This window comes from Diplotaxodon limnothrissa, linkage group LG3 (assembly GCF_057381915.1).
Source record: "Diplotaxodon limnothrissa isolate DT_005_m linkage group LG3, D_limnothrissa_male_GT1.1, whole genome shotgun sequence".
In the NCBI taxonomy this organism is placed as follows: domain Eukaryota; kingdom Metazoa; phylum Chordata; class Actinopteri; order Cichliformes; family Cichlidae; genus Diplotaxodon; species Diplotaxodon limnothrissa.
The window spans coordinates 60,930,490-60,958,239 of NC_140598.1; the positions used below are offsets into that span (position 1 = coordinate 60,930,490).

A 27,750-nucleotide genomic window follows, 5' to 3' on the forward strand; every position below is an offset into this window, starting at 1 on the left:
GAAACACTGAAGGCAGCATCTCCCAGCCGTCTCTTCCAGTCTCCGGGCGCACAGGCGCAATGGCCCCTTGATAAGAAAGGGGAATGAGGTGTGTGTGTGTGTGTGTGTGTGTGTGTTTGTGGATAACTTAATGACCAACCTAATAGTCATCCACAGTCATCGTCGCATGTGGTATTTTTCTCATGCACAATACTTCCTGGATTACTGACTTACTAAGCTTGTGGGTGTGGTGGCATATTCGATGTTTAACTGCTCTACAGATACTTGAAAAGTGTGGAAATTGCTGTGAAAACTATCGTGATATTGGTACTGCAGTATGTTTCTAAATTGTTTTGTATGATGCTTATACTGTGAATAAATGGGCTAATATATACATTTGACTTAGAGCACCTCTTGCTGGAAATACATTTAATTACACCAGTGCTGCTCCCATAGTAGGAGTAAGAATAGAGAAGTACTATGGAGTTACTGTATATGCAAAGTTAATGACTTTTTCTCAGTGTTATTATTATTATTCCTTATTTTTATGGCAGGTGCACGTGTACTTACTACTTGGCAGTTTGAACATCTTCATTGCATTCTTTGCTGCTAAATAGATGAAGCATATGCCCCTTTACCAGGTTAATTTTGCATGCATCATAAGGAAATGAATTCCCTGTTTGGCCTGAATGCCTCCTGGCTCATCTTCAAACCCTGCACTGTACCAGTAAGCATAATGTTAACATCTGATTAAAAAAAAAAACTGTCAAGGTATGAATACACTAAGATAACCATAATTTGTCAGGACAGCTACTTTTTATGCTAAAGAATGTTGTTTGCCCAGATAGTTGCCAGGTATGTTCACTTAAGCTGCAGCTGTGTTAACAAAACAAGTACAAACATGCCAGTCGGTAAGTCGGTTTATTTAAGATATTTCAGTATATATTATGTGTTTGTAATTTTCCATATAAAATACATAATTTCTTTTATTTATGCAGTTGCTTTGATCAATATGGTGTCCAAAAGAGAAAATATATAACATGAGGGTTTGTTCCTAGTAACACACAACGTTAGACACGTTTATCGCGTCGCATCAGTTTATAAACTATAAATACAAAAATACGTACGTCAAACCGATATGAATATTGTGACTGAGCAAATTGTGTTGTTTTAATTAGTAAATATGTCTAGCTGGCAAAGTAAAAGAAATGTTATGAGGAGTGAGGAGTTATGCAACTGGGGAAAACCCCAGCAAATGCTTTATTACCTTAAAGAACAGCACTCAAAACATTAAAAGGAGCAGGTGACGAGGTGAAATGTTGGCAGGTTGACATTTAATTATTACCAATCAATTATAGATTACAGATTATTTTTGAGCCAAGATCTTGAGTTTAGGTAATCAGGATTGACTATAAAACTGCCCTCGGTTTAAAAAATGGTCAATGCAATACTAAGAGAATAAGCTTTTTTCCCACATAAGCTGTGATCCTTTTTTAAGCAGTTCCTTGCAGTTCCTTCCACTGAAGTTACTGCACGTCACCATTCTGCACGTTGTATATTAAAAAAAATATTTATCCTGAAGAAAAATATTGCCAGAATGCCCATGAAAAATCACAGAGACATGACTTGACAGTACTCACTGCAGCATTTTGCGGTCACCCAAAGATATTTCAGGGAGTTTTGAGAACAACTGGATAATAATGGGTTAGTCCAGTCTAGAACTAATAAATAACTAATGAATTCATTTTTCAGTACCAGAATGATACAACACGTTTCTAATTTTTGAGATATTGTGCAAATACAAAGAAGCAGTCCTACGTATCTTGGTCAAAAATGACCCCAGCATTCCTCACAGTGTTACTGGAGGCCAAGGTAATGCAATTTAGAGTAAGCATCTGGTTAAACACCATGTTCCTAAGTTTTTTAGGGCCAAGCAAAAAAAACTTTCTTTCACTCCAGCTTTTTTATGTTGCTTTTGTGAATATAGCCTGCTGTGGCATCAGACTTTTCCTAATCTCTTCTATATTCTGTAGTTTCTGCTGTACAACCAGGTTGTTGTACTTGTCCTGAATATTTTTTCTTATAGAGCCGTCTTATATTATAGTCTTTGACATACAGCCACAGTAGCTCAGTTAACAAGGTTTACTGAGAATGTCAACAAGCAGCTAATCTGCCCTGAATCTGCCATATAATCAGACGTGCAGGCTTTTGAACTGAGCACAGATAAAAAGCTGAAACAGCTGAATGGACTCTCTCCTCTTTAGTCCAGAGAATGTGGAGTCTATGTTTTTAAATTTTTATTTGTCTGACCACAGAGCAGTTTTCCACTTTGCCTCAATTTTGTCTTTTTTTTTCAGAATGTTAAAGCTTTAACCTGCATTTGTGGATGGCATGGTGAACTATTAGTGACTGTCCATCTTTCCTTCGCTACATTTCTAATATGCTCTTTTTTATACCCAGTCATGTTTCTGACCTGTTGCCAATTATCCTGCTTCGTTGCAAAATGTTCTTCCTGCTTTTTTTTGGTATCACCTAATTTTTCAGCTTTTAGTTGCTCACACGCAAACTTTGTTGAGACATGTTGCTGCTATCAGATCCAAGTTAAGTTTAGATTTTACTTCCTGATAGTTTTGTCAAATGATTTGTCACAGAATAATCTGTTTTACTTCCTTTAGTCTTAGCTTACACCCACAAGGATGATCTTTAAACAGTCACAGCAGAAGTTAAGCACTAATAAACTCTGACATTGTCATGCTCAATGAATCCTAAGGGGCACTTGGAGTATTTTTTTTCTAAGAATCGGTAAGAACAATTTATATATCTAACATATTTAACTGGAATGTTTTCTAAGGATCTGTTTCCACATCTGCACATCCACACATATGTTATATTTATAGTAGCAAAGATATATTTATTTTACATTAAACAGTTTAACATTATGACTTTTTTCATAGTTTGGATTTATGGATTATAGACTGATCATCCTGGTGTTCACAGGTTGGTGCCTCTTTTTCTATTTAAAAAATCATTACAGGTCAAAAGTCTTCCTTTAATCCTACCTACATACATGTGTTTCTAGATAACATGTAACTGCAACAGAGTGGTCAGCTTGAAAAAAAAAAGCTGTATCCATCAGTCGTAAATGTATTCTTGAGCAGCAGTCCCCAACCACTGGGCCATGGACTGATACTGGTCCGTGAGTCGTTTGGTACCAGGCTGTGGCTTGGGTTGTGCGTTGAGGCTCAGGTGTGAAATTTATGGTTTTCAGGGTTTTTAATCTTTTTTTTTTTTTATCGTTTCTATCGTAAAATTGGTTTCCCTGGGTCTTTCCCATATGTTATGTTCTTTTTTTTTGTACCGGTACTGGTTTTATTTATTAATGTTTTATAGACACGACACCTTAAAGGTCGGTCCATGAAAGCACTGTCAGACATAAATCGGTCCATGTTGTAAAAAAGGTTGGGCACCGCTGCTCTAGAGGACATCTGGATTTGTTGCTGTAGTCATAATTTTAGATTTTTCTTAAAACTATGACAAAAACTAACTAACTAAACTAACTAAATTAATTCAAATACAATACAGATTTCAATCAGTTCCGAATACTGTCTGACGCATACTTCCCCACAGTTATGTAAACCTGTTCAATGGTTTTTATGAGCATGAAACTGAAGCTAGCTCTAGCTAAGCCTGCAGAGGACAAATTGTCTCAGTTTTAGATTTTAAATTCAGTGCTGTTTAGTCTAGGTTAGGTGCAGCATTCATTAATGTTATATAACACAGGTATGTAAAAGTAAAGTCAATGACACGGTATTGAAGGAGGTATTTTCATGATATAGATTTATGGTGAAACACAAAAATCATATCATTGATTAAGACACTTTGTGAAACCATGAAGCAATATTTCTAATAATATATCTGATTCATATTCCCTTTTATATCATTTTGTTAAATAACATATAAATTCTACATAATTCATAATGCTACATAATTTAATAATGCCTTATTTCAGGAGCACTGGTTAGTGTTGCCTTTTGTCAGACTCGTCAGTACTACTTTGTGAGCACCTCAAAGACATGGACAGATGCACAGAGTCACTGCAGAAATGTCTTCACTGACCTGGCAACCATAGAAAACACAGCTGATCTTTATGCTGTCACAAGCATTGCACCAAACACAGGTGAGTGTTTAATATTTGAAGTAAAAATAATACATAACAAACTGTAAAAATATATACATTCACAATAATAAAACTTTTGAGAAACCTTAAAGGAATACAGAAAACTGCATCTTTTTAAACAGGTAAGGCATGGATAGGTCTCCATGATGACCTGCAGAACAGTTGGAGATGGTCCCTAAATGACAGCAGCTTCTATGGCGTGGGAGAGGCAGCATTTAGAAACTGGTACCCTAATTCGCCCAACAATCTTAATGGACAGCAACAGTACTGTGTGGCACTTTTAAGTGGGAGTTCATACAGTGATAGATGGGATGACCGTGATTGTGGCGATAAATACTTCTTTGTGTGCTATAATGGTGAGTTTACATGGAGTAAGAATTAACAATGTGTCAAATATTTCTCCTCAAACATTTTGACCTATTCAGTCTAGATCATAAATCTACTATTAGGTCTCCCTTTTCATTTCCTGAACTCCACACACATTTTATTGAAAATATATAATAGGCAAGTCCAACCTATCAGTCTACTGGTTCATTATTTCTGTATATTTGCAGGTACAATAAATGGTGAAGCATCCTTTGTTAAGGTTAACAGTGCTGTAAATTGGACTGATGCTCAGAGTTTCTGCAGGAATAATTACGTTGATCTAGCCAGGTATAGTATCCACTAAAGAAGACTTTTCTGTTTATTATGTCAGGGCCATTAGCTGATTAGTTGGTTGCCTACTTTTGTTTTAGTCTTTTTTTTCTTTTTTTTTAAGGTAATAGAAAATAATGAAAATATACTACACAAAAAGGTGTTTGTTATATGTAAGACTGCTGTTCCCCTGTTTGTTGCTGGTTGACACCAAATCTCGAAGGAGCCATTAAACGCACTTTATTTTAAAATAATTTAAATAAGTTCTAATAATATATTGGAAAATGCATTGCATGTTGAAGTATCGGTTGTTTTACTTCTGCTTTAAAAATCCAACTCTTCTTCTTGCAGTATACGAAATCAGACAGAAAGTCAAAAGATCGCGGTCCTAGCAAATGGAGTTTTTGTGTGGATCGGTCTGTATCGGCAAAAAGTGTGGTCTGATGGGACTGACTATCTATTTCAATACTGGGCCAGTGGGCAACCAGACTCTGGAAATGAGCGGTGTGTTGCTGCAGATTTCAGTGACTCAGGACGATGGTCGGATGAATTGTGCTCTAACAACTTTCCATCCATCTGTTTTACTACAAGTAATAGATCCAATTTCTACTCTCACATACTGAATAGATATTCATTTTTGAGTTAAGGCAGTTTACTATGAGGTGCTGTAAGGGACATTATTACTGAAACGCTCTCACACACACACTACTGAAACGCTCTCACACACACTACTGAAATTTTATCTCTCACACACCCTACTTTAAGGTGTCTTGGATAAATACAATAAAATAAAACCAGTAACGCTACCCAAAAAAAGAAGATTTATTCATAACACACAGGAAAAGGCCCAGGGAAACCAAGTTAACAATATAAACTATATAAAAATACAAAAACGATAAATACCCTGAAAACCATAAATTCCAAACTCAAGCCTCAACTCTTGCGACCCGGTACCAAACAACTCACAGACAGGTACTGGTCCAGGACCTGGGGGTTGGGGACGGCTGTGCTTGTAGCCTAAGTGAAGCATCCATTCCTGGATTCAAGGGAGCTAAAATATTGTTAAGTAATGCGGCTTGAATCCAGGAATGGATTCAAGGTGCAACACGGAATTTGGCAAGTATGTCCTGTTTCCCCTAAGCTTTTTATATCGGCAACTCAGTTGTTAACACTATTAATCAAAAATTCTAACGACATAGAAGGAATATAAATTTTTAATAAAGACTTCAAAATAAGTCAATTCGCAGATGATACATCTATTTTTTTGATAGATAAATACGTGGTAGAGAAAACTAAATTTTCTCTAAAGCTTCTGGTTTATCTCTCAGTATCAAAAACTGTGAACCACTCCCGATTCATACAAGCTCTGACTCCTCAATAGCTTTGGTTAGAGTTGAATCTAAAGTTAAATATATAGGGCTGATAATATCTAAAAAACCTAATTAGCAGAGAAGACACTAATATTTCTAACTGTATCATGGAGACGAAGAAATCACTTAGCCACTGGTTAACCAGAGACCTCGCTATTTTTGGCATCCTATCTAAAGCTGAAGGCATCTCCAAATTGATTTATCCTTGTCACTCTCTATATATCTCCTCTAAAAGCATTAATAAGGCTGACACAGTTATTTTCAAATTTTTGTGGAGGAATAAAACCCATTACATTGAAAGATCTCAGCTTGTGAAGGAATACAATAAAGGTGGTATCAAAACTCCAGAATTTGAATTTATGGTTGGTACCCTTAGAATTAAATGGTTAAAATCTTGTCTGCCACAGCCAGACTCTACGTAGTTCCACATCCCATGATCCTTGTTTAACAAAATAGGAGGATTAGAGTTTATTTTGAAATGTGATTTTGAGGTAAATAAAATCCCGATCAGACTTTCCAAAACAGACTTTGCATTTTGCAAAATGAGATTTACCCACAACTTCTCCCCATAATTCAACCTTATGGAATAATAGGGTAATAACACTTAATCAAAAATCAATTTTCAAGAGCGACTGGTTTAAACAAAAAGATTATATTCATAACAGATTTGTTGGATTATAACTGTGTCATTCTAAGTTACACAGACCTTTCAGAAAAATATTGTCTAAACTGTTCTCAAAGAGAATATAACAAATTTTGTGAACTGGTCCCACTGCCTCTGCTTCATTTGATTAAAATTTTTATGATATACAATAATTTCTCATCAGTGCTCCCAAATTTATTGCTAGGGCAATGTCAGCTGTTTGATAAAAATGCAATAATACATTTATTAGTAGTTTCTTCAAAGACAAAATATTTCATAGTTACAACAGAATGGTTACATTGCATAGTTCTAATTTAGTTATTTCATATACACTGGATAAAGCATACTAAAAATTTATGAAATAGCCTATTCTACCTAAAGTTAAAAAAAAAAAAAAAAAAAAAAAAAAAAAACACTTTAAAGTAATAAACAAAATTAATCCTGTGGCAGAATTTCTAAAAAAGAGATTTGGCTTTAAGGTGGATCAGTGTTCTTTTTGTACTGATGAAAATGAAACCCTAGAACATCTTTTTTTTTTCTATGCCCTATCACACAGTGCATTTGGTGTGACTTAAAAAATTGGATTTCCCTAAATATTAATGATGTGCAACTATTTGAATTACATCACAATTTTTTTTATATGGATCATCTAGCATTGGGTGTCTCAGACATTATTAACATCTTTATACTCTTGAGTAAATATCATGTCCATTGTGCTAAATGGAGGAACACTAAGCCTTCTCTCCCTGGTTTTATTAATAATTTTAAGATATTTTTTTCTTTGTTAAAAAAGACAAAAAGCACATATGCCCAAAAAAATTAACCAGGATAATGCCCGTCTTCTGCTATTCTAAATTTTGACTTGTGCTGAGGCTAATATATTGTTAAGTAATGCAGCTGCTTCACTTAGGCTACTAGCAGGTTGCTGAGTAGACATCTGCGTGGTGGTTTGTTTGAAATCTACCACTTTTTCCTTCAGTTTCCTTGTCAGGAAACAAATTCCTGTTCAACTGAAACACCTTCCTGTTTAACTGAAACGCCTTCCTGTTACACTGAAATGCGTTGGTTTTTCAGTAGTGTGTGTGAGAGCTAAAATTTCAGTAGTGTGTGTGAGAGCGTTTCAGTAGTGTGTGTGAGAGCGTTTCAGTAGTGTGTGAGAGCGTTTCAGTAGTGTGTGAGAGAGCGTTTCAGTAGTGTGTGAGAGAGCGTTTCAGTAGTGTGTGAGAGCGTTTCAGTAGTGTGTGAGAGAGCGTTTCAGTAGTGTGTGAGAGCGTTTCAGTAGTGTGTGTGAGAGCGTTTCAGTAGTGTGTGAGAGCGTTTCAGTAGTGTGTGAGAGAGCGTTTCAGTAGTGTGTGAGAGCGTTTCAGTAGTGTGTGTGAGAGCGTTTCAGTAGTGTGTGTGAGAGCGTTTCAGTAGTGTGTGAGAGAGCGTTTCAGTAGTATGTGAGAGCGTTTCAGTAGTGTGTGAGAGAGCGTTTCAGTAGTGTGTGAGAGAGCGTTTCAGTAGTGTGTGAGAGCGTTTCAGTAGTGTGTGTGAGAGCGTTTCAGTAGTGTGTGTGAGAGCGTTTCAGTAGTGTGTGTGAGAGCGTTTCAGTAGTGTGTGTGAGAGCGTTTCAGTAGTGTGTGTGAGAGCGTTTCAGTAGTGTGTGAGAGCGTTTCAGTAGTGTGTGTGAGAGCGTTTCAGTAGTATGTGAGAGCGTTTCAGTAGTGTGTGTGAGAGCGTTTCAGTAGTGTGTGAGAGCGTTTCAGTAGTGTGTGAGAGCGTTTCAGTAGTGTGTGTGAGAGCATTTCAGTAGTGTGTGAGAGCGTTTCAGTAGTGTGTTTGAGAGCGTTTCAGTAGTGTGTGTGAGAGCGTTTCAGTAATAATGTCCCTTACGGCACCTCATAGTTTATCATGCACCTCTTTGCTACTGAATTCTCATAGTCAAACCAGTACTTTTGGTTTGGGAACAAGTAGTCCTGTAAGATAAAAGTGCCAGTGAAAAAGATGTTTATATTTATATTTTGTGCATGAAACAAAGGCAGACACAATCATTTTAATATTATATACTATATTAGAATATACAGTTCTTCACAGTTTGCATGCCAGCTAAATACAGTGCAAATCTACTGATGTAAATTTAAAAACAGTATCTGTAAAGTGATTATTGGGCTTTGTTAAAATGGCACCAAACAAATAGCTAAGGATTTCACAAACACTGGCAAAACAGTTTTTGTTGTTTCTGTCATTTACAGTGATGTTCAGACTAACAGGACAAACTGAGAGCAGCATCGCTCTGCAGTGGAATAAGATCAGCAACAATGTCGGCTTTATTCTCCAGTTTAATGGTACAGAGACAAACATCAGTGCACCAGCTGGAAATGGACCAGTAATTCAAACAGTCTCATCTCTCACTGCTGGAACTCAATACACATTCACTCTCTACTCTGTGTTTGAGAACATCAGAAGCAGTGGAGTCAGCATTACTGCAGTCACTGGTATGATACTACATTTCTTGCTCACTGTATCCCCCCATTATAATATCTGCTTATATATGTGTGTGTTTATATATATATATATATATATATATATATATATATATATATATATATATATATATATATATATATATATATATATATATATATATGAAACAGTAGACAGTATGTGCAAATATTTACCTGAGATTACATCGATCAATGTCAAGAAGTGTACTCTTTTTTACCAGCAGTGATGATCACACTTAATGGCAAAAGGGTTTGTGTTATAATACTAGTGGCTCTGGTTTAATAGACAGTGCAGATGAAATGCATCTACCAAACGTCTTATCAATAAAACAATAAAAACAACAGAAAGAAAATAGAAATTAAGATGAAAAAAGTTATTTTACATTATTATGTTTATGTCCATATCCAAACAACTTCTGAATTTTTTTATTTTTTCCTGACAAGAACAAATCCAACAATATACTATGTTTTTCTAGAGGTGTTCTGTCTTTGTACATTGCCATACCCAATGAAATTGTGTGTGGTATAGCTTTATAACTTGCCAGGAGTTATATATGTTCAGATCAACCAGTTATAGAGTGTTAATATGAAGTGTTTCTTCAGAGTAAGACGTGCAGCTCAGACTGCTTTCTAATCCTCATCTGTAATTTTATTTTCCCAACTCATTGTTACATGTATTTATTTTATAAGGCTATATAAAGATGATAAAAAAATTCTATAGGTGTTTGTGGGAGCTTAAATTATTGAATTGAAGTAGTGAATTGTGTTATCTTAGTTGTCTTCTGAGGTGGGGATATTTAAATAAATAGTTTGTTTTCAGTTCTCATTTTTTCAAAGGACATGATGATAAGAGTGTGGATTTTTGAATCTTTTAAAACCTTTAAGAAGCCAAATCTTAAAATGTACCATCTGCTGAGTTAAGCTGCAGCTTGGAAATTTTTGAAAACGATAAAGTAATGTAACAACTTTATCTTTAAATAGTTGATTTAATTTAAAAGACTGATAATAGGACATTTTTCTTAGTCATGGGGTCAGCAACAATTTTGGTCTTAAATATACTTATTTTTCACTGACTGAACTTGCTATGAATAATTTTCTTTCTCAGCTCCTCTAAACACAGACAGCTTCATGTCAATTGCACAAACTGAGAGCAGCATCACTCTGCAGTGGAATAAAGTCAACAGCAATGTCAGCTTTGTTCTCCAGTTTAATGGTACAGAGACAAACATCAATGCACCAGCTGGAAATGGGCCAGTGAATCACACAGTCTCATCTCTCACTGCTGGAACTCAATACACATTCACCCTTTACTCTGTGTTTGAGAACGTCAGAAGCAGTGGAGTCAGCATTACTGCAGTCACTGGTGAGTTATTATATTCACACAATTTAATTATTTATTTCACAAAAAACTAAGATAAAATACAAAAAAGGCTTTTAGAAGCACCTTTAGCAGCAATAACTAATAATTTTATCTATAATGGCAAATAATTTTGTTTTGGGTTTTTCTTTTTAAACTTAAATTTAAGCAGTGTTTCAATTTAAGATGCCAGGAACCTGAACTGAATATGCCTTTTTTTCTTTAAATGTAGTTTGTTATCTGAATTAAACATTGCATTACTGAGAGGGTGCTGGTGCTGAACGTAACACTGATCATAGTGCCATCTAGTGGGAACACAAAATTAAACATTTAACGCTTCCCTACACAGATCCAATCAGGTTGACCAGAGCCATCTAAAATTTGATCAGGAAAGCCTTAAGAAGATGGTGTAACTGTATTGTGAGTTTTTATGAAAAGGCATGACTCTGTCAACATGGTGAAGTTTTGAGTGCCCCCATAAAGAAGGAAATTCCTGTAAAGTATGGGTATTATAGGCTACAAACTGTCTGAAAACAGTCCCAACATGACCACATCTTTAAGCCAATAGTAAGGGATACTTAGAGCACCAAATAGTGGGAACAGGAAATGTCATGTTTTGTACTTTGACATACTCTTCCTCACAGGCTGAGCAAATCCACGTGAAAAGTGGTCTGAATAAACTTTAGACCATAATGATTCTGTCGTGTGAAAACTGTGAGGCTTCATTTCACAGTGAGTCAGGATAGTGAGGACATTTTCCATGATCAGGAAATTGCTGAGGGGCTTGGAAAGCTTAAAAAATCTTGAAAATTACACTCACCTCAGTCATGATGAAAACTTATGAAGCTCATGTGGAAATTTATCAAGACAATTTGTAATCACTCATCTTCCTGCTTTCCTGGGTGTGTGGTTGGTTTTCTGTTCATTACATGATAACCACTTTCCCGTGCTGTCAGTCTCAATACTGACATCAAGTCCAATCATCTTCTAGCCCACCTTCTCTGATCCAATCAGCGTCTGCTTTGTGTGGTTTAAATCTGTGCTCACCACCATGCACCCCTTTAGACTCTCTTTCATGCAACCCACCTCCTCCCCATCTTCACCTCAGACACCTCAGCCAGAGCTCTATTCAAATCTCAGTCTTCATCTTCACCACCACCAGTGCCTGGAGGGGGATCTTGTCCTAAATCCTGTCATCACCGGGATTCTGTTCTACCATGATTGGTCATCAGAGCATAATAGGCAAATACATTGATTTCTCTATCTCAATAAATCAAGTTTAGTTCTTCAAATTGATCTTTACTAATTAAAATACTTCATAGTTTTTGTTCATGCATGTGGCAAAATTCCTCTTTAGTCCCAACTGCAGTATTTAAATGAAGCAACCCAAGTGATACGTTTCATCCACATGTATGAAAATTGGTCGTCCACCCAAACCAATCCGAAGGTTCATTGTTCAAGTCCTGCTAAAGGGACGCAAGCTAAAGGGTTCTTGGGCAAGAACACTTCAGCATGTGTCCAATGCATCCACCAGGGTGTGATTGTTTATGTGATAGTTAGCAAAGTAACTCAAGCATAGAATACAGTGCTGTATCAATAAAGATGATTTGGCTTGTAATACAAAGTGCTTGTTTGTCCTGCAGGTGTTGACTGCATAAATTCCCAGTGCTTTGACCCCTGTCAGAACTATACTGCTCTGAATAATGATTGGCGGTCAACAAATAATACAAACATTCAGGACCTACACTGTGATCGTAATATTGACTGGCAAGGCTGGTATCGCCTGTTTCTCGGGCAATCCAGTGCTCGTATTCCAGAGAGGTGCATAGACTCAAACAGGTGTGGGACCCATGCACCTTTGTGGATAACACAACCTCATCCCACACAGGCTGGTGAAATTGTGAATCGCACTGTGTGCAATACTTGGCGTGGCAGTTGCTGCTATTTTAACTCACACACGATCAAAGTCAAACTCTGCTATGGAAACTACTATGTCTACAAACTTGAAAAGCCAGTCACGTGCTATCTTGCATACTGTGCAGGTATTGTTATACTTTAAGTATTACTAAAATATATCAAATTCATATTTATTGAGGTTTCCTTAAATTCACATGTTCAAAAGAATGGCTCCACCATGAATGCAGTAATTGTATTTATTTTTGACTTTAAATAGAGGCGAATGGAACAGACCCTGAAGTTCCTTCAACCACAATGTCTCCAGGTATTCACCTGATTGACTCTTGATAAAAATAGTAAGACTTCAAAAACAGCACATTCTACCTTATTTGACATGATTGCTTTATTTTTCTCATTTTTTCGTTTAGCTCCTTCAAATGCACAAAACCTCATATCATCAGGACAAAATGAAACCAGCATCACTCTGCAGTGGAATAAAGTCAACAACAATGTCAGCTTTGTTCTCCAGTTTAATGGTACAGAGACAAGCATCAGTGCACCAGCTGGAAATGGACCATTGAATCACACAGTCTCATCTCTCACTGCTGGAACTCAATACACATTCACTCTCTACTCTGTGTTTGAGAACGTCAGAAGCTCTGGAGTCAGCATTACTGCAGTCACTGGTGAGTTAATCAATTAATTTAAACTGCAATACAATGTTTTCACAAACTACTGATAATAATTCAACAGTTTAGTTTTTTTCACTGTTTTTAACTAGTGAGAAATCAATGTTGAAGAATTTTTGAAACTTACTTTATTTTCTCATTTTTCCATTTAGCTCCTTCAAATGCACAAAACCTCATATCATCAGGACAAAATGAAACCAGCATCACTCTGCAGTGGAATAAAGTCAACAACAATGTCAGCTTTGTTCTCCAGTTTAATGGTACAGACACAAGCATCAGTGCACCAGCTGGAAATGGACCAGTGAATCAAACAGTCTCATCTCTCACTGCTGGAACTCAATACACATTCACTCTCTACTCTGTGTTTGAGAACGTCAGAAGCTCTGGAGTCAACATTACTGCAGTCACTGGTAATTTAGTCAATTTATTAAAACTCCATTACAATGGTTCACATATCATTGATTAAGATTAAAAAAAAACAAATTTCAGTGTTGTTAAGTAGCGAGAGATCAATTTCTACAAATTTTTGAATTTACCTTGTTTTTCTCATTTTTTCATTTAGCCCCTTCAAATGCACAAAACCTCATATCATCAGGACAAAACGAAACCAGCATCACTCTGCAGTGGAATAAAGTCAACAACAATGTCAGCTTTGTTCTCCAGTTTAATGGTACAGACACAAGCATCAGTGCACCAGCTGGAAATGGACCATTGAATCAAACAGTCTCATCTCTCACTGCTGGAACTCAATACACATTCACTCTCTACTCTGTGTTTGAGAACGTCAGAAGCAGTGGAGTCAGCATCACTGCAGTCACTGGTGAGTTAATCAATTAATTTAAACTGCAATACAATGTTTTCACAAACTACTGATAATAATTCAACAGTTTAGTTTTTTTCACTGTTTTTAACTAGTGAGAAATCAATGTTGAAGAATTTTTGAAACTTACTTTATTTTCTCATTTTTCCATTTAGCTCCTTCAAATGCACAAAACCTCATATCATCAGGACAAAATGAAACCAGCATCACTCTGCAGTGGAATAAAGTCAACAACAATGTCAGCTTTGTTCTCCAGTTTAATGGTACAGACACAAGCATCAGTGCACCAGCTGGAAATGGACCAGTGAATCACACAGTCTCATCTCTCACTGCTGGAACTCAATACACATTCACTCTCTACTCTGTGTTTGAGAACGTCAGAAGCAGTGGAGTCAGCATTACTGCAGTCACTGGTAAGTTAATGAAATTATTTAAACTGCAATACAAAGTTATCACACATTTTTAATTAAAATCAACAATGAAATTATTAAGTGTTATTGAGTAGCGAGAAATCAATTGTAAACACATTTTGAACTTACTTTATTTTTCTCATTCTTTTGTTTAGCTCCTTCAAATGCACAAAACCTCATATCATCAGGACAAAATGAAACCAGCATCACTCTGCAGTGGAATAAAGTCAACAACAATGTCAGCTTTGTTCTCCAGTTTAATGGTACAGAGACAAGCATCAGTGCACCAGCTGGAAATGGACCATTGAATCAAACAGTCTCATCTCTCACTGCTGGAACTCAATACACATTCACGCTCTACTCTGTGTTTGAGAACGTCAGAAGCAGTGGAGTCAGCATTACTGCAGTCACTTGTGAGTTAATCAATTGATTTAAACTGCAATACAATTTTTTCACAAACTACTGATAATAATTCAAGAGTATAATTTGCTATTGTTTTTAACTAGTGAGAAATCAATTTTGAAGATTTTTTGAAACTTACTTTATTTTCTCATTTTTCCATTTAGCTCCTTCAAATGCACAAAACCTCATATCATCAGGACAAAATGAAACCAGCATCACTCTGCAGTGGAATAAAGTCAACAACAATGTCAACTTTGTTCTCCAGTTTAATGGTACAGAGACAAACATCAGTGCACCAGCTGGAAATGGACCAGTGAATCACACAGTCTCATCTCTCACTGCTGGAACTCAATACACATTCACTCTCTACTCTGTGTTTGAGAACGTCAGAAGCAGTGGAGTCAGCATTACTGCCGTCACCGGTAAGTTGATGAAATTATTTAAACTGCAATACAATGGTATCACATATTTTTAATTAAAATCAACAATGAAATTATTAAGTGTTATTAAGTAGCGAGAAATCAATTGTAAAAACATTTAGAACTTACCTTGTTTTTCTCATTCTTTTGTTTAGCTCCTTCAAATGCACAAAACCTCATATCATCAGGACAAAACGAAACCAGCATCACTCTGCAGTGGAATAAAGTCAACAACAATGTCAGCTTTGTTCTCCAGTTTAATGGTACAGAGACAGGAATCAGTGCACCAGCTCGAAATGGACCATTGAATCACACAGTCTCATCTCTCACTGCTGGAACTCAATACACATTCACTCTCTACTCTGTGTTTGAGAACGCCAGAAGCAGTGGAGTCAGCATTACTGCAGTCACTGGTGAGTTAATCAATTAATTTAAACTGCAATACAATGTTTTCACAAACTACTGATAATAATTCAACAGTTTAGTTTTTTTCACTGTTTTTAACTAGTGAGAAATCAATGTTGAAGAATTTTTGAAACTTACTTTATTTTCTCATTTTTCCATTTAGCTCCTTCAAATGCACAAAACCTCATATCATCAGGACAAAATGAAACCAGCATCACTCTGCAGTGGAATAAAGTCAACAACAATGTCAGCTTTGTTCTCCAGTTTAATGGTACAGAGACAGGAATCAGTGCACCAGCTCGAAATGGACCATTGAATCACACAGTCTCATCTCTCACTGCTGGAACTCAATACACATTCACTCTCTACTCTGTGTTTGAGAACGTCAGAAGCTCTGGAGTCAGCATTACTGCAGTCACTGGTAAGTTAATGAAATTATTTAAACTGCAATACAAAGTTATCACACATTTTTAATTAAAATCAACAATGAAATTATTAAGTGTTATTAAGTAGCGAGAAATCAATTGTAAACACATTTTGAACTTACTTTATTTTTCTCATTCTTTTGTTTAGCTCCTTCAAATGCACAAAACCTCATATCATCAGGACAAAATGAAACCAGCATCACTCTGCAGTGGAATAAAGTCAACAACAATGTCAGCTTTGTTCTCCAGTTTAATGGTACAGAGACAAGCATCAGTGCACCAGCTGGAAATGGACCATTGAATCACACAGTCTCATCTCTCACTGCTGGAACTCAATACACATTCACTCTCTACTCTGTGTTTGAGAACGTCAGAAGCTCTGGAGTCAGCATTACTGCAGTCACTGGTGAGTTAATCAATTAATTTAAACTGCAATACAATGTTTTCACAAACTACTGATAATAATTCAACAGTTTAGTTTTTTTCACTGTTTTTAACTAGTGAGAAATCAATGTTGAAGAATTTTTGAAACTTACTTTATTTTCTCATTTTTCCATTTAGCTCCTTCAAATGCACAAAACCTCATATCATCAGGACAAAATGAAACCAGCATCACTCTGCAGTGGAATAAAGTCAACAACAATGTCAGCTTTGTTCTCCAGTTTAATGGTACAGACACAAGCATCAGTGCACCAGCTGGAAATGGACCAGTGAATCAAACAGTCTCATCTCTCACTGCTGGAACTCAATACACATTCACTCTCTACTCTGTGTTTGAGAACGTCAGAAGCTCTGGAGTCAACATTACTGCAGTCACTGGTAATTTAGTCAATTTATTAAAACTCCATTACAATGGTTCACATATCATTGATTAAGATTAAAAAAAACAAATTTCAGTGTTGCTAAGTAGCGAGAGATCAATTTCTACAAATTTTTGAAACTTACTTTATTTTCTCATTTTTCCATTTAGCTCCTTCAAATGCACAAAACCTCATATCATCAGGACAAAATGAAACCAGCATCACTCTGCAGTGGAATAAAGTCAACAACAATGTCAACTTTGTTCTCCAGTTTAATGGTACAGAGACAAACATCAGTGCACCAGCTGGAAATGGACCAGTGAATCACACAGTCTCATCTCTCACTGCTGGAACTCAATACACATTCACTCTCTACTCTGTGTTTGAGAACGTCAGAAGCAGTGGAGTCAGCATTACTGCCGTCACCGGTAAGTTGATGAAATTATTTAAACTGCAATACAATAGTATCACATATTTTTAATTAAAATCAACAATGAAATTATTAAGTGTTATTAAGTAGCGAGAAATCAATTGTAAACACATTTAGAACTTACCTTGTTTTTCTCATTCTTTTGTTTAGCTCCTTCAAATGCACAAAACCTCATATCATCAGGACAAAACGAAACCAGCATCACTCTGCAGTGGAATAAAGTCAACAACAATGTCAGCTTTGTTCTCCAGTTTAATGGTACAGAGACAGGAATCAGTGCACCAGCTCGAAATGGACCATTGAATCACACAGTCTCATCTCTCACTGCTGGAACTCAATACACATTCACTCTCTACTCTGTGTTTGAGAACGTCAGAAGCTCTGGAGTCAGCATTACTGCAGTCACTGGTAAGTTAATGAAATTATTTAAACTGCAATACAAAGTTATCACACATTTTTAATTAAAATCAACAATGAAATTATTAAGTGTTATTAAGTAGCGAGAAATCAATTGTAAACACATTTTGAACTTACTTTATTTTTCTCATTCTTTTGTTTAGCTCCTTCAAATGCACAAAACCTCATATCATCAGGACAAAATGAAACCAGCATCACTCTGCAGTGGAATAAAGTCAACAACAATGTCAGCTTTGTTCTCCAGTTTAATGGTACAGAGACAAGCATCAGTGCACCAGCTGGAAATGGACCATTGAATCACACAGTCTCATCTCTCACTGCTGGAACTCAATACACATTCACTCTCTACTCTGTGTTTGAGAACGTCAGAAGCAGTGGAGTCAGCATTACTGCAGTCACTGGTGAGTTAATCAATTAATTTAAACTGCAATACAATGTTTTCACAAACTACTGATAATAATTCAACAGTTTAGTTTTTTTCACTGTTTTTAACTAGTGAGAAATCAATGTTGAAGAATTTTTGAAACTTACTTTATTTTCTCATTTTTCCATTTAGCTCCTTCAAATGCACAAAACCTCATATCATCAGGACAAAATGAAACCAGCATCACTCTGCAGTGGAATAAAGTCAACAACAATGTCAGCTTTGTTCTCCAGTTTAATGGTACAGACACAAGCATCAGTGCACCAGCTGGAAATGGACCAGTGAATCAAACAGTCTCATCTCTCACTGCTGGAACTCAATACACATTCACTCTCTACTCTGTGTTTGAGAACGTCAGAAGCTCTGGAGTCAACATTACTGCAGTCACTGGTAATTTAGTCAATTTATTAAAACTCCATTACAATGGTTCACATATCATTGATTAAGATTAAAAAAAACAAATTTCAGTGTTGCTAAGTAGCGAGAGATCAATTTCTACAAATTTTTGAAACTTACTTTATTTTCTCATTTTTCCATTTAGCTCCTTCAAATGCACAAAACCTCATATCATCAGGACAAAATGAAACCAGCATCACTCTGCAGTGGAATAAAGTCAACAACAATGTCAGCTTTGTTCTCCAGTTTAATGGTACACAGACAAGCATCAGTGCACCAGCTGGAAATGGACCAGAAAATCACACAGTCTCATCTCTCACTGCTGGAACTCAATACACATTCACTCTCTACTCTGTGTTTGAGAACGTCAGAAGCAGTGGAGTCAGCATTACTGCAGTCACTGGTAAGTTAATCAATTGATTTAAACTGCAATACAATGTTTTCACAAACTACTGATAATAATTCAAGAGTATAATTTTCTATTGTTTTTAACTAGTGAGAAATCAATTTTGAAGAATTTTTGAAACTTACTTTATTTTCTCATTTTTCCATTTAGCTCCTTCAAATGCACAAAACCTCATATCATCAGGACAAAATGAAACCAGCATCACTCTGCAGTGGAATAAAGTCAACAACAATGTCAGCTTTGTTCTCCAGTTTAATGGTACAGAGACAAGCATCAGTGCACCAGCTGGAAATGGACCATTGAATCACACAGTCTCATCTCTCACTGCTGGAACTCAATACACATTCACGCTCTACTCTGTGTTTGAGAACGTCAGAAGCAGTGGAGTCAGCATTACTGCAGTCACTTGTGAGTTAATCAATTGATTTAAACTGCAATACAATTTTTTCACAAACTACTGATAATAATTCAAGAGTATAATTTTCTATTGTTTTTAACTAGTGAGAAATCAATTTTGAAGATTTTTTGAAACTTACTTTATTTTCTCATTTTTCCATTTAGCTCCTTCAAATGCACAAAACCTCATATCATCAGGACAAAATGAAACCAGCATCACTCTGCAGTGGAATAAAGTCAACAACAATGTCAACTTTGTTCTCCAGTTTAATGGTACAGAGACAGGAATCAGTGCACCAGCTGGAAATGGACCAGTGAATCACACAGTCTCATCTCTCACTGCTGGAACTCAATACACATTCACTCTCTACTCTGTGTTTGAGAACGTCAGAAGCAGTGGAGTCAGCATTACTGCCGTCACCGGTAAGTTGATGAAATTATTTAAACTGCAATACAATGGTATCACATATTTTTAATTAAAATCAACAATGAAATTATTAAGTGTTATTAAGTAGCGAGAAATCAATTGTTAACACATTTAGAACTTACCTTGTTTTTCTCATTCTTTTGTTTAGCTCCTTCAAATGCACAAAACCTCATATCATCAGGACAAAACGAAACCAGCATCACTCTGCAGTGGGATAAAGTCAACAACAATGTCAGCTTTGTTCTCCAGTTTAATGGTACAGAGACAGGAATCAGTGCACCAGCTCGAAATGGACCATTGAATCACACAGTCTCATCTCTCACTGCTGCAACTCAATACACATTCACTCTCTACTCTGTGTTTGAGAACGTCAGAAGCAGTGGAGTCAGCATTACTGCAGTCACTGGTGAGTTAATCAATTGATTTAAACTGCAATACAATGTTTTCACAAACTACTGATAATAATTCAACAGTTTAGTTTTTTTCACTGTTTTTAACTAGTGAGAAATCAATGTTGAAGAATTTTTGAAACTTACTTTATTTTCTCATTTTTCCATTTAGCTCCTTCAAATGCACAAAACCTCATATCATCAGGACAAAATGAAACCAGCATCACTCTGCAGTGGAATAAAGTCAACAACAATGTCAGCTTTGTTCTCCAGTTTAATGGTACAGAGACAAGCATCAGTGCACCAGCTGGAAATGGACCATTGAATCAAACAGTCTCATCTCTCACTGCTGGAACTCAATACACATTCACGCTCTACTCTGTGTTTGAGAACGTCAGAAGCAGTGGAGTCAGCATTACTGCAGTCACTTGTGAGTTAATCAATTGATTTAAACTGCAATACAATTTTTTCACAAACTACTGATAATAATTCAAGAGTATAATTTGCTATTGTTTTTAACTAGTGAGAAATCAATTTTGAAGATTTTTTGAAACTTACTTTATTTTCTCATTTTTCCATTTAGCTCCTTCAAATGCACAAAACCTCATATCATCAGGACAAAATGAAACCAGCATCACTCTGCAGTGGAATAAAGTCAACAACAATGTCAGCTTTGTTCTCCAGTTTAATGGTACAGAGACAAGCATCAGTGCACCAGCTGGAAATGGACCATTGAATCACACAGTCTCATCTCTCACTGCTGGAACTCAATACACATTCACGCTCTACTCTGTGTTTGAGAACATCAGAAGCAGTGGAGTCAGCATTACTGCAGTCACTTGTGAGTTAATCAATTGATTTAAACTGCAATACAATTTTTTCACAAACTACTGATAATAATTCAAGAGTATAATTTTCTATTGTTTTTAACTAGTGAGAAATATATTTTGAAGAATTTTTGAAACTTACTTTATTTTCTCATTTTTCCATTTAGCTCCTTCAAATGCACAAAACCTCATATCATCAGGACAAAATGAAACCAGCATCACTCTGCAGTGGAATAAAGTCAACAACAATGTCAGCTTTGTTCTCCAGTTTAATGGTACAGAGACAAGCATCAGTGCACCAGCTGGAAATGGACCATTGAATCACACAGTCTCATCTCTCACTGCTGGAACTCAATACACATTCACGCTCTACTCTGTGTTTGAGAACGTCAGAAGCAGTGGAGTCAGCATTACTGCAGTCACTTGTGAGTTAATCAATTGATTTAAACTGCAATACAATTTTTTCACAAACTACTGATAATAATTCAAGAGTATAATTTTCTATTGTTTTTAACTAGTGAGAAATCAATTTTGAAGATTTTTTGAAACTTACTTTATTTTCTCATTTTTCCATTTAGCTCCTTCAAATGCACAAAACCTCATATCATCAGGACAAAATGAAACCAGCATCACTCTGCAGTGGAATAAAGTCAACAACAATGTCAACTTTGTTCTCCAGTTTAATGGTACAGAGACAAACATCAGTGCACCAGCTGGAAATGGACCAGTGAATCACACAGTCTCATCTCTCACTGCTGGAACTCAATACACATTCACTCTCTACTCTGTGTTTGAGAACGTCAGAAGCAGTGGAGTCAGCATTACTGCCGTCACCGGTAAGTTGATGAAATTATTTAAACTGCAATACAATGGTATCACATATTTTTAATTAAAATCAACAATGAAATTATTAAGTGTTATTAAGTAGCGAGAAATCAATTGTTAACACATTTAGAACTTACCTTGTTTTTCTCATTCTTTTGTTTAGCTCCTTCAAATGCACAAAACCTCATATCATCAGGACAATACGAAACCAGCATCACTCTGCAGTGGGATAAAGTCAACAACAATGTCAGCTTTGTTCTCCAGTTTAATGGTACAGAGACAGGAATCAGTGCACCAGCTCGAAATGGACCATTGAATCACACAGTCTCATCTCTCACTGCTGGAACTCAATACACATTCACTCTCTACTCTGTGTTTGAGAACGTCAGAAGCAGTGGAGTCAGCATTACTGCAGTCACTGGTGAGTTAATCAATTGATTTAAACTGCAATACAATGTTTTCACAAACTACTGATAATAATTCAACAGTTTAGTTTTTTTCACTGTTTTTAACTAGTGAGAAATCAATGTTGAAGAATTTTTGAAACTTACTTTATTTTCTCATTTTTCCATTTAGCTCCTTCAAATGCACAAAACCTCATATCATCAGGACAAAATGAAACCAGCATCACTCTGCAGTGGAATAAAGTCAACAACAATGTCAGCTTTGTTCTCCAGTTTAATGGTACAGACACAAGCATCAGTGCACCAGCTGGAAATGGACCAGTGAATCAAACAGTCTCGTCTCTCACTGCTGGAACTCAATACACATTCACTCTCTACTCTGTGTTTGAGAACGTCAGAAGCTCTGGAGTCAGCATTACTGCAGTCACTGGTAAGTTAATGAAATTATTTAAACTGCAATACAAAGTTATCACACATTTTTAATTAAAATCAACAATGAAATTATTAAGTGTTATTAAGTAGCGAGAAATCAATTGTAAACACATTTTGAACTTACTTTATTTTTCTCATTCTTTTGTTTAGCTCCTTCAAATGCACAAAACCTCATATCATCAGGACAAAATGAAACCAGCATCACTCTGCAGTGGAATAAAGTCAACAACAATGTCAGCTTTGTTCTCCAGTTTAATGGTACAGAGACAAGCATCAGTGCACCAGCTGGAAATGGACCATTGAATCAAACAGTCTCATCTCTCACTGCTGGAACTCAATACACATTCACTCTCTACTCTGTGTTTGAGAACGTCAGAAGCAGTGGAGTCAGCATTACTGCAGTCACTTGTGAGTTAATCAATTGATTTAAACTGCAATACAATTTTTTCACAAACTACTGATAATAATTCAAGAGTATAATTTTTTACTGTTTTTAACTAGTGAGAAATCAATTTTGAAGATTTTTTGAAACTTACTTTATTTTCTCATTTTTCCATTTAGCTCCTTCAAATGCACAAAACCTCATATCATCAGGACAAAATGAAACCAGCATCACTCTGCAGTGGAATAAAGTCAACAACAATGTCAACTTTGTTCTCCAGTTTAATGGTACAGAGACAAACATCAGTGCACCAGCTGGAAATGGACCAGTGAATCACACAGTCTCATCTCTCACTGCTGGAACTCAATACACATTCACTCTCTACTCTGTGTTTGAGAACGTCAGAAGCAGTGGAGTCAGCATTACTGCCGTCACCGGTAAGTTGATGAAATTATTTAAACTGCAATACAATGGTATCACATATTTTTAATTAAAATCAACAATGAAATTATTAAGTGTTATTAAGTAGCGAGAAATCAATTGTAAAAACATTTAGAACTTACCTTGTTTTTCTCATTCTTTTGTTTAGCTCCTTCAAATGCACAAAACCTCATATCATCAGGACAAAACGAAACCAGCATCACTCTGCAGTGGAATAAAGTCAACAACAATGTCAGCTTTGTTCTCCAGTTTAATGGTACAGAGACAGGAATCAGTGCACCAGCTCGAAATGGACCATTGAATCACACAGTCTCATCTCTCACTGCTGGAACTCAATACACATTCACTCTCTACTCTGTGTTTGAGAACGTCAGAAGCTCTGGAGTCAGCATTACTGCAGTCACTGGTGAGTTAATCAATTAATTTAAACTGCAATACAATGTTTTCACAAACTACTGATAATAATTCAACAGTTTAGTTTTTTTCACTGTTTTTAACTAGTGAGAAATCAATGTTGAAGAATTTTTGAAACTTACTTTATTTTCTCATTTTTCCATTTAGCTCCTTCAAATGCACAAAACCTCATATCATCAGGACAAAATGAAACCAGCATCACTCTGCAGTGGAATAAAGTCAACAACAATGTCAGCTTTGTTCTCCAGTTTAATGGTACAGACACAAGCATCAGTGCACCAGCTGGAAATGGACCAGTGAATCAAACAGTCTCATCTCTCACTGCTGGAACTCAATACACATTCACTCTCTACTCTGTGTTTGAGAACGTCAGAAGCTCTGGAGTCAACATTACTGCAGTCACTGGTAATTTAGTCAATTTATTAAAACTCCATTACAATGGTTCACATATCATTGATTAAGATAAAAAAAAAACAAATTTCAGTGTTGCTAAGTAGCGAGAGATCAATTTCTACAAATTTTTGAAACTTACTTTATGTTCTCATTTTTCCATTTAGCTCCTTCAAATGCACAAAACCTCAAATCATCAGGGCAAAATGAAACCAGCATCACTCTGCAGTGGAATAAAGTCAACAACAATGTCAGCTTTGTTCTCCAGTTTTATGGTACAGAGACAGACATCAGTGCACCAGCTGGAAATGGACCATTGAATCACACAGTCTCATCTCTCACTGCTGGAACTCAATACACATTCACTCTCTACTCTGTGTTTGAGAACGTCAGAAGCTCTGGAGTCAGCATTACTGCAGTCACTGGTCAGATATTACATTTCATACTGTGCTATTTCACAGAAAGAATGCATCAAGTTGTGATTATAAACAGTAAATTGGTTGTTTACAGTTAGTTCCTAGTCGTCGAAATGAATCAGTGTACATTACATAATACTGATTTATGAAGGTGAAATTTTGGTATTTAAAAATCAGCCATGAGCATTTGAAGATATTAATTCACCAGTCGAGGCAGTGTCAAGGCACTTGTTGTTGTAATTTAGCACTACAATAATAGAGAGAAAAGACCAACAATTAGTTGATGTCTATGAGGAAACATTTGTTTGTACAGCAAAATCCATTAGAGGCTTAAACTCAGCAATATAGAAAGGGAAGCGTAAATAAATAATTTTCAGATGCAAGTTGGAAACAATAACTTTACAATGAAAAGCATTTACAGCAATGCTACGTTTGGCTCTCAGACATGCTAAGCTCTGCTGATGAAACTAAAAGCACATATGTGTGTCTTTAACTTGATGTTCCACTTTCACAACTGTCCCCCCACCTAACTGCTCTCTCTCAGCTCCTCCAAATGCAGACAGCTTCCGATCATCAGGACAAAATGAAACCAGCATCACCCTGCAGTGGAATAAAGTCAACAACGATGTCAGCTTTGTTCTCCAGTTTAATGGTACAGAGACAGACATCAGTGCACCAGCTGGAAATGGACCAGTAAATCACACAGTCTCATCTCTCACTGCTGGAACTCAATACACATTCACTCTCTACTCTGTGTTTGAGAACGTCAGAAGCAGTGGAGTCAGCATTACTGCAGTCACTGGTGAGTAAATTAATGATGAGTACAAGCTGGAAGAATAACAGGTTTTGTTTTGTTTTTGACTTTTTTCTTTGGTTTAGTTTTTCTTGTTGTTGTTGTTGCATCTTCCTTTTGCTGCTCATCAGTGCATGTGATTTTTTCCTTTTCCTTGTTTATTAGTGTTGAAGAATCAATTTACATGTAGATATTGTGTTTATAGTTAATTCCATTTTGTTTTCTCTCCCTGTAAATGCATAACTGATTCTACTTTCTACATTCAAAGGGCCTAGTAAGTATTTGCATTTCTTTCATTTACTGTATCCTCCCAAAGCATTTTTGTTCAGGTATATTGTTTGTATACCTGTGTTTGTATCATTTGATCATTTACAACATTTCTGTAATTTACTTCATAATGCATTACACGTATATCTCTACAATCCTAATTAACAAAAACTTGGATGCTGTGAATAACAACATACATTTAAATACAGTATCCAAGAATAAATACTCCTTTAATTTCTTTTATAAATAAAGATTTCATGATCATTATGTCATTATTAATTAGTGTAACATTTGTTTGTTTTTTTGTGTAAACAGATTATGTTATTGGACTGAAAGCGAAACTGCGGGCATTTGTTCAGCTGTCAGAGTCGGACATTCAGGAGAGACTGGAAGAGGTCAGACTAACCTCTGTTTTATTTTCTTTTTTCATACTTATATTCACTTTGTCCAGCGATAACATGAAGCCTTTTTTCTGTTTTCCTCCGCCTCTAGTTCTTCAGACAACATGGATTACAGCCACAGGTTTTATCCCTGAGGAACCTGAAGGTTAAACCATGACACCAGTGGAGAAAAGTGCTTTATACTTTACAAATTTCCAATTAATTTCCTCAAACTGGAACAAGAATTTATTTGATTGACCATTTTTGAAGATCTCCATATACATAATTGTTTGTATTCTGTGTACTGAGCAGCAGCAGAGGTCATTAACAAGTTAAATGTTATCTTGACCTTTTTGTAATCTTTGTTGCTCAGAAGTTAGTAACAGGTGTGCAAGGTTTTGTTTATCAGTGTTTTAAATGTGATAATGCAATTAAATTAAATACTGTGGGCATTTATGCTATATCATTATCTTTCTAAACCGATGAGTTATATTTTTATGGTATCTATTTGAAGAAACAGAATACTGTGTTAATGTAACTCCCTTGCACCCCTTGCTGGAAATAAAAGGAATTACAGTGGTATTGCTTTTGTTGTAGGTCTGGAAAAGGAGAATCAATCTAGCTGAGATCATGTCTAAAGTCAAATTCCTTATCACTTCTTTTTTGTCAGTGTTGCCATATTTCTGATGGCCACACATTGTAAATAAATATTGTCAAGATCACAGCAGAGGTGGACTTTTTTTTTTTTTTTTGCTGTTTCTTTCTACATAGTGTTTAGTTCTCTTATCATTTTTTTCCTGGTGTCTGCCGCATTTTTTTCTGAGTGCTCCGTACTCCTGTCATTGTCTGAAGGGCAGTCTGTCTTTGTTAGCTCTGCAATAAACTGGTGACCTGTCCAGAGTGTAGAAGAGTGAGCAGCTGGGTATGCAATAAACTAAATTAAAATATTGATATTTATTTATTAGTATCTATTTGCGTTCCACTTTGAATCTTTTGGGATCAGAATCAACAACTGTAAGCTAATGTGACGTAGCAACAGGAAGAGTTGCCATACAGCATTAATTCACTGCCCTGACTGTCCAGGGCAGCTTACTTTCAGGAGGTCACACTGGTAGTCTATTTATCAGAAGAGAGACCACAGACCCGCAGACCACATGTCAAAGTGTCCTTGGACAAGATACTAAACCCCAAAATGCCTGTCATTCATTCATCAGTGTGTAAGTATATATCAACCAAGTGATACATACTTATCATTCCCTACAATTTTTCTTCAGAAGGCTAGACTGACTTACAGTGAGCCAAGAGCCACATATTGAGCAGCTGGACATACAGAACCAAACATAAGGGGAGGCTCTAGGTCCAGAGATAGAGCAGGTCATCTACTGGAATCTGTTGGAAGGTGATGGTTCAGTCTCTGCCTACTCCAGTCTCCATGCCAAATATATTTGGGCAAGATTCTGTTCATATAGCACCAACCTGCACCTCATGGTTCTTTAAAGTGTAAGATAAAGACCCTACAATATTAGAAAGAAACCCTAACAATCACACAACCTCCTATAAGAATGCACTTGGTGATAGTG

General features: G+C 36.2%; 1 pseudogene; it reads left to right on the forward strand.

Moving 5' to 3' along the window:
- Positions 1–880: 880 nt before the first annotated feature.
- Positions 881–26,348, forward strand: LOC146636771 (uncharacterized; annotated as a pseudogene).
- The last annotated feature ends 1,402 nt before the right edge of the window (positions 26,349–27,750 follow it).